This window comes from Salvia hispanica, chromosome 4 (genome assembly GCF_029641045.1).
Source record: "Salvia hispanica isolate PSC_SH4W2 chromosome 4, Shi_PSC_v1, whole genome shotgun sequence".
In the NCBI taxonomy this organism is placed as follows: domain Eukaryota; kingdom Viridiplantae; phylum Streptophyta; class Magnoliopsida; order Lamiales; family Lamiaceae; genus Salvia; species Salvia hispanica.
In genome coordinates, this window is record NC_142695.1 from 13779225 (window position 1) to 13787349 (window position 8125).

Sequence of the window (8125 nt, forward strand, 5' to 3'; positions counted from 1 at the left end):
CATGGAGAGACAACCCTTGTTGTAGATGGGCAGACAGAAACCAACAGCTCCAGCTATAGTACTCAGGTCCAGCAGAGGCCCAGCAGAACTGGCCTAGCCGTGGTCAGGACGGACCCGAGCATAATTCAAACTAGTCAGGGAAAAACCAGGAAGGACCGAATAACTGGAGTTATCGCAATCAAGGGGACCAGTCCAATTGGAACAACAGGAACCAGAGCAATCAAGGGAGTTCTTATGTGCCACCACATCAGAGGAACGCCACCGGAAACAATCAGAATTTCCAGCATACACACCAGGGAAATCAAGGGTCAGGGAGCCAGTTCGGCAACAATCAAGGAGGCCAGGGTAATTATTGCCCAAATCAGGGAGCGGACCGAGCCACAATCAGGGGTCAAGTTCAAATCAATCGAACTACAAGCCTCCGAGGAATCTGGATGAGATGGTACATGACCTAGTCAGCTCAACAACACATGCAGAACAATATGCAGGCAAACAATGATGTGGTACACAAAATCCAAGATGCTCAACAAGAGCATAAGTCTGCTGTGGATATGTTGGCCAAGCAAATGTCACAATTGGCCACTTCGTTGAATGAGATGAGGGGACACGAAGGAAGGATACCAGCTTCAGTGAAACCACCTGACCGGGCAAATATTAGTCAGATAACTTTGAGGTCAGGACGGGGCTATGAAGGTCCGGTGATGAGAAAAGATGAGAATACACCTCTATTGACGAGCAAGGAAGGCAAGACCCCTGACCTGGAGGATACTGAGGTAAGGAATATCAGAGTAGAAGACGGTCTTCAAAAAAGGGGATCTGGAGAAACCAATACCTTGGATGGCCGATCCATTTTTCTTAGACCCAGAGCCTGAAGTGGAGATTGAGGAAGGAAGGAAAGAAGTCGGTGAATCATCCGTTCCAGGTCCAACAGGGACGTTGAAGCGCATGAAGCCATTTCCTCATCGGGGGGAAGCCAAAAAGAAGAAGGACGACACCGAAGACTTAATGGAGATTTTTGGCAAACTGGAGATCAACCTGCCCTTCCTACAAGCTTTGAAGCTGCCTACATTCAGTAAATTCATCAAGGAGTTCATAGCAGGGAAAACCAAGCCCGACGGGAAAATAGTAATTGGAGAAAATGTGTCGGCTGTGAAACAAAAGAGGAGGATGCCATCAAAATGCACAGACCCAGGTATGTTCACTTTGCCCATTTCTCTGGGTGACATAAAAATTGACATGCTATGTGTGATCTAGGAGCTTCGATAAATGTGTTACCACTTTCGATATATAAGAAGTTGATAGGAGTGAGTCTGGTGGATACGAAAGTGGTAATTTAGTTAGCCGATAGAACATGTATTTCACCCGAAGGTGTGCTGGAGAACGTGATAGTAAAAGTGCATGATTTCCTGTACCCAGCTGATTTTCATGTGATAAAAATGAGTGATAATGAATCTGCTGAGTCTAGCGGAGTGCTATTAGGAAGACCATAATAGATGTGTTTGATGGAACAATATGTCTGGATTATCATGGCGAAAAATACACATTTAACATCGATGAAGCCATGAAAAAACCATTGGATGTTGAGAATTTGCATTCTGTCGATGTCATTAACCCCCTGGTCCAGGAATATCTTGAGACTGAATTAATGCAGGAACAGTTTAACAATTCGGAGCTGAGCCAGTCTGTTGATAAGGAGGTGGCAGGATGGTATGAAACCCTATTAACTCGGAACCTGACAGATGAACAGATCAATGAAGCGATCATGACATTCTGCCAACAACCACTGTCATTCGAGTCTACGGGGTCTGTTCAGGTAAAAGGTCCAGACGAGGGAACCACTTTGGATGAAATAGCAACAAGAAGTCTGGAGAAAAACCCCCTGCCCCAGGAAGCCATCACACCAAAGAAGGAGTTGAAGAAACTACCCGAGACCCTGAAGTATGCATACCTTGGGGAGATGAAACGTTCCCAGTAATAATCAACAGCCATTTGACAGTGAAAGAGGAGAATGATCTACTGGAAGTGATTCGGAGGAACAAGAAGGCCATAGGATGGACGCTCTCCGACCTGGTGGGAATCAGCCCTGATCTTTGCATGCATCACATCCGACTGGAAGAGGGGGCGAAGGCGCGTAGAGACTCACATCGCAAGCTAAACCCAAACATGAGGGAAGAAGTTCTGAAGGAAGTGTTGAAGTTGCTATCCTTGGGGATTATTTACTCCATACCAGACAGCGAATGGGTCAGCCCAGTTCACATGGTACCAAAGAAATCGGGAATACAAGTTGTGGAAAATGATAAGAATGAGTTGGTGCCTACTAGATTGGTGACTGGATGGAGAATGTGCATCAATTACCGGAAGCTTAATGAAGCCACTAAAAAGGATCATTTTCCTTTGCCCTTCATTAACCAGACGTTGGAAAGGTTGGCTGGAAAGCAATATTTTTGCTTCCTAGATGGATACAGTGGATACTTCCAGATATATGTGGATCCGGAAGATCAGGAGAAGACAACCTTTACCTGCCCGTTTGGTACTTATGCGTATAGAAGAATGCCTTTTGGATTATGCAATGCACAGGGTACATTCCAGCGTTGTATGATGAGCATCTTCTCGGACTTGTTGGAAGTGTGCATTGAAATTTTTATGGATGATTTCACGGTGTATGGGAATTCCTTCGATGCATGCTTAACTAATTTGGATCTGGTATTGAGAAGGTGTCAGGAGAAGAATTTAGTCCTAAACTTCGAGAAATGCCATTTCATGGTACCTGAAGGAATAGTCCTCGGCCATGTAGTCTCCGAGAGAGGGATTCAAGTGGATAAAGCCAAGGTGGATGTAATCTCGAAACTGCCCTACCCCACGAATCAGAAGGAGGTTAGAGGATTCCTGGGTCACGCAGGTTTTTATAGGAGGTTTATCAAGGATTTTGCAAAAATTGCCCAACCACTAACGCATCTCTTGCACAATGATGTGGTGTTTGATTTCGATGAAGGATGCAAGAAGGCGTTCCAAATGCTGAAGGATAGACTTATCTCCGCACCGATAATCCGCGCACCAGACTGGAATTACCCCTTCGAAGTAATGTGCGATGCAAGTGATTTTGCAGTGGGAACGGTCCTAGGTCAGAGGATTGACGGGAAATGCTATGTCATTTTTTATGCCTCGAAGACCCTCAACCAGGCTCAGAAGAACTATGATACCACAGAAAAAGAGATGCTGGCAGTGGTGTACTCATTCGAGAAATTTCGACCATATCTGCTAGGGTTGAAAGTAATAGTCTACACTGATCATGCTGCGATTAAGTATCTCCTGGCCAAGAGGGAGTCTAAGCCAAGGTTGATTAGATGGGTGCTGTTGCTGCAAGAATTTGATTGGGAGGTAAAAGATAAGAAAGGGACAAAGAACAAAGTTGCAGATCATTTGAGCCGAATATTCCAAGGGGATAGGGATGAAGCTATACCTGATGTCTTCCCCGAGGAACATCTTTATTATATATAGAAGTCCGCTAGGTCTATTGACTGGGAAGCAGTGTTCACAGTAACAGGTCTAGGAACATCAGACAAGGGGAAGCGCCCGATGAATGCAGAGTCATGGTTCGCTGACCTGGCTAATTACTTAGTCACTGGAGAACTACCAGGGTCCCACGAAATTTCTCAGGAATGAAGCTGAAGAGTGAAGCCAAATACTACTTCTGGGATGATCCCTACCTCTGGAAGATGTGCTCAGATCAGGTTATCTGACGATGCATCCCGGATTGAGAACACAAAGATGTCTTGAACCACTACCAAGTCTTTGGACAGTGGATTTTATTGGCCGACTCTGAACAAGGACTCTTTTGAGTTTTGTCAAGTCTGTGAAAGATGTCAACTGACCGCGGGGATTTCTAGAAGATTTTCGATGTTTGGGGCATGAACTTTATGGGCCCTTTCCCATCTTCATATGGGAATACATACATTTTGGTTGCGGTGGATTATGTATCCAAATGGATAGAAGCAAAGGCTACGCCCACTTGCGAATCAAAGGAGGTAGCTAAATTTCTGCGGACCAATATTTTCAATAGGTATGGTGTGCCCAGAGCCGTCGTCTCGGATCAAGGTACGCACTTTTGCAACCGCACAATAGAAGCTTTGATGAGGAAATATGGTGTACATCATCGGTTATCTACACCCTATCATCTCCAGTCGAATGGTCAAGCAGAGATCTCGAACAGAGAAATCAAAAACATCTTGGAAAAGACGGTGAACACCACAAGGAAGGATTGGAGTAAGCACCTCGACGATTGATAAGACTAATTTCATGCATCGGTTATATGGTGAAAAGCGTTACATTTTGCTGGGTCTGACATGTTTTCTAAGCCAGGTGTGTGATAAAATCGCTAGATCGAGGGAATGCTGAAGGGAGCAGTCTCCCTCGAAATAATGAAGTGAAGTGAGCAGAATTCAAAGGAAAAGAAGGAGTGACGGAGGGAGTCAGTAGCTGAGGGCAACAAAGTCGATCTATACCTCGCTGGGCCCCACTCCAACGCCTATAAATAGAAGAACATGCAACGCACAAAAAATATCTATCTATCACTTTTTTTCGCTCACTCTTAGCTCACACACATAACACACACTTGGGAATGGGAGATCTGGGGTAGTTTGGGTCACGAAGGGGTTCATTTCTTTACAAAGTTTCAGTGCAACACCGTCCGCGTGTGGGCGAAGATACAATCTCTTTAAATTTCAGTTGTTTATTTTGCACTTTTGCGGTCGAACTTCACTTTTGGGAGTCGACTTGGCTGTTGATGTTACTTGTTATCTTTTCGCTTCTGTTGCTTTGCGTTTATTTGTGATATTTCAAGTTGATTTACGTAGATCTTGCTGCTGAGAGTTTATTTTAACAAGTTTTATGTCGATCTCTGTTTTATTTTGATGATGTGGTACTCGATCTGGGAATTTGGTGATAGATCTGTGGTTTGTTGACTGATTGGAGGTTGTTGTTTAAATCTGAAGTGATGAAGTGTTTCTGTTGGTTGGAGTTTGTGTCGGACGCTTGGATCCGGAGTGGATTTTGCGTCTGAGGTTGGATCCAAAGTGAGAAAGGGGAGTTGTTGGATGGATTTGAGTTTTCCGCTTGTTTCCTGGTCTACTTTGTCTAGCATCTGTAGATCTGTTTAGTTCTTCGTTATTATGCATCAAATTGATTTAGATTTAGTTTGCTCTGCTCTGATTTCATTTTTCTTATGAGTTTTTACGCAATTCGGTTGAAGAAGATGATGTCGCTGTTAGTTAGTACCCGAGTTAGTTATTCTGCCAGCTTTTCGTCCGTACTCTACTTTTTTTGGTCCCCACAGTCAGTTTGTTTCCCAGGTCTAGGTAATTAGAGTAGTTTATCTTTTAGATCTAGTGATTGTGCGGTTAATTTTCCTTGCATAATTTTCTTTGTTGCTTCGCCTAGGTCTAGTTGTTAGCGTAGCCGTTTTAAAATTCCCAAGTCAAGTTTATTTTGTTTTCCTCAACCCAAGAAAAATGCGTGGCAGCAGCCAACACCAAAAACAAGTCCAAATCCTTGAACATGATTATTACGCATCCTTCTCTGTGGGATCGATCCCTACTTCCCTATACTAGGTTTAGTAAAGTGGTTGAGGGTTTTTGAAAGAGTGCTCTGTGTGTCCGACGACCAGAATTTCCTCCGACCAACGAGTTCCTAGACCGCGTGATCTAGTGGATTTGCTGGACCAAGGGAACCTGTTTATTTCCTTCTGTGCGCACCGAGAAGCAAACCAATCGTACTTTCAACGATGCTCTCTGGGCGTATAGGTCTGCTTACAAAACACCAATAGGGATGTCACCGAACAGATTGGTGTTCGCGAAAATGTGCCATTTGCCCGTGGAAGTGGAGCATAGGGCTTACTGGGCTGTGAAAGAGATGAATATGAAGGCACAGGCCTGTGAAGAGGAACGAAAACTGCAGCTACATGAATTAGAGGAACTAAGACTGGAGGCATTCGACTCGGCCATGTGTTATAAAGAAAGAACCAAGCTCTGGCATGATAAGAATCTCCGAGTCAAGGAACTTCGAGTAGGGCAGAAAGTATTCCTTTTTCAATCCCGGCTGAAGCTAATGCCTGGTAAGTTGAAATCCAAGTGGATAGGGCCATACACGATCATTAGCCTTCGAGCAAATGGAGCTGTAGAGATTCAAGGAAGCGCCCCAAACTCAGTTCCTTTCCTGGTAAATGGGCACAGAGTGAAGGTATACAGAGATAATACAGATATGCATGTGTTGAAAGAGACGCCACTAAATGCATCTGCTATTATTTCTTAAGATGGTCAGGCAAGTGGATATCCTCAATGAATTCCTAGGTCAGGTAGAGTGGGAAACAAAAATTTATTTTTGCACTGACCTAGGAAATCTTGAGGATACTCATTTGCTATGTAAATAGTTCAGTTGTTTTCTAAAAACAAGAAAATCCAAACAAATTAAAATTTTAATCTTCCAAAAATATTTTTCGAAGCACCAAACTCCTTGGAGAAATTGCTTTGTCACTCATGATCTCCGACCCAGGAATTTGGTGTTTCATTTCTTTTGTTTTGAATTGCTAGGAGGAGGAAGAGCCTTGCAGATTGGAGGGAAGGCGGTTGCCTTTTGAATTTCGAATTCCGCTTTTCGAGGAACGTACAGTTGCTTACATCATATTGCAATCGTTCGCCTGCCACTCTAAAAAGGCCGAAGATATTTGATTTTCAATCAAAATCAATCATTCACTTCTCTCTCTACTCTCATAATTCTCTCTCTAAATAATTTTTCCCAAATTCGTTTCAAACTCTAACCAAATCTACCCAGAAAATTGTGAGTTTGCAGGTAACCATGAAGAAAACACAGGAAACCACCGTGAAGAAGGGAGACCCAGCCGCCAAATAACTGCCGGCTCAGCCGACTTTCTCGGCACTCGATATAGCTCAGAATGGAACCCGACTTCTGTGCCAGATTCCTCTACCGTCAAAAGTCTTGATGAGGAGGCATTCTTGAAGGAACTGGAGGAGAAGTTCCGGAGTAAGGAAGAGGCCGAGAGGCTTTTCTCCCGTTTCTCGATGTTTCGTCAACAACCACAGAGTTCAAACCTAGGGGATTCCAAAACCCTAGATCAGACGCATGCAGAAACTGGGCCGAGCCCAGACATTGCAGAACAGGGAAAAGGCGGCAGCGGACTCGAGGAGGAAAGCGTTAGCGAATTTGCAGACGAAATTGACAGGATGGCGGTGGATCACTCTTTAGATGGAGTCGCAAGGGAAGGTAACGCATCTGATTTACAATTGGTGGAGGGGGAAACCCCTCTGGTTGAAATTGTGGGGGGGGGGGGAGACCCCTGTTTCTAAGAATGTGGAGGGGGAAACCCCGAATTTGTATGTAGAGGGGGGAACCCCGTTTGATCTTGAGGGGGCAACCCCGACTTTGCTCGTTGAGGGGGAAAGCCCATTTGTGTCTGAGAGAGAAATCCCTAACAAACCTGAGGAGGAGACTCCGATTAAATCTACGGGGGAAACCCCAGTTACGTGTGCTGAGGGAGAAATCCCTAAGAATTCTGGAGATGTCGAGGTCCCCGTTGATGTTGCAGGATGGAAACCCGAAGAGGGCGGGCCGTTGGAAGTAGTGGATCTAGAGTAGGTACCAGAGGACTCACCCGCTGATCTGCAAGCGTCAAGGAGGATGGCACGGCGAAGCTTGCTGGACGAAGTGGATCAGGATGACCAGACGAAGGGATCGGGATTCCTGGCCCCGGGGGCGACTAGCATGCAGGGAGGAGAGACTCCTGACTCTGAAGATGAGGTGGACGCCACGGAAGAGCGTCGAGTGGCCAGGGAGCACAAAAGGAAAGGAAAGACAACTGTCGTCCCTCGGCCCAGGAAATCTCAGAGACTCATCTCGGTCGGGAAATCTCCCCGCCCGCTCCCCAAGGCCTCTGGACCTGGTGATGAAAGTAGCGAGACTGAGGAAGAGCTCGAGGAAGAGGAGGAGACCCCAAACTTCGAGCGAGAGGAGATCTGGATCACGAAGAAGCTCTTGGGAGCTATGTCTAAGTTCAACGACTCGAAGAGGACACAGACGTACAAGGATCGAAGTGCAGTCGGGAAACTGGCTAAAT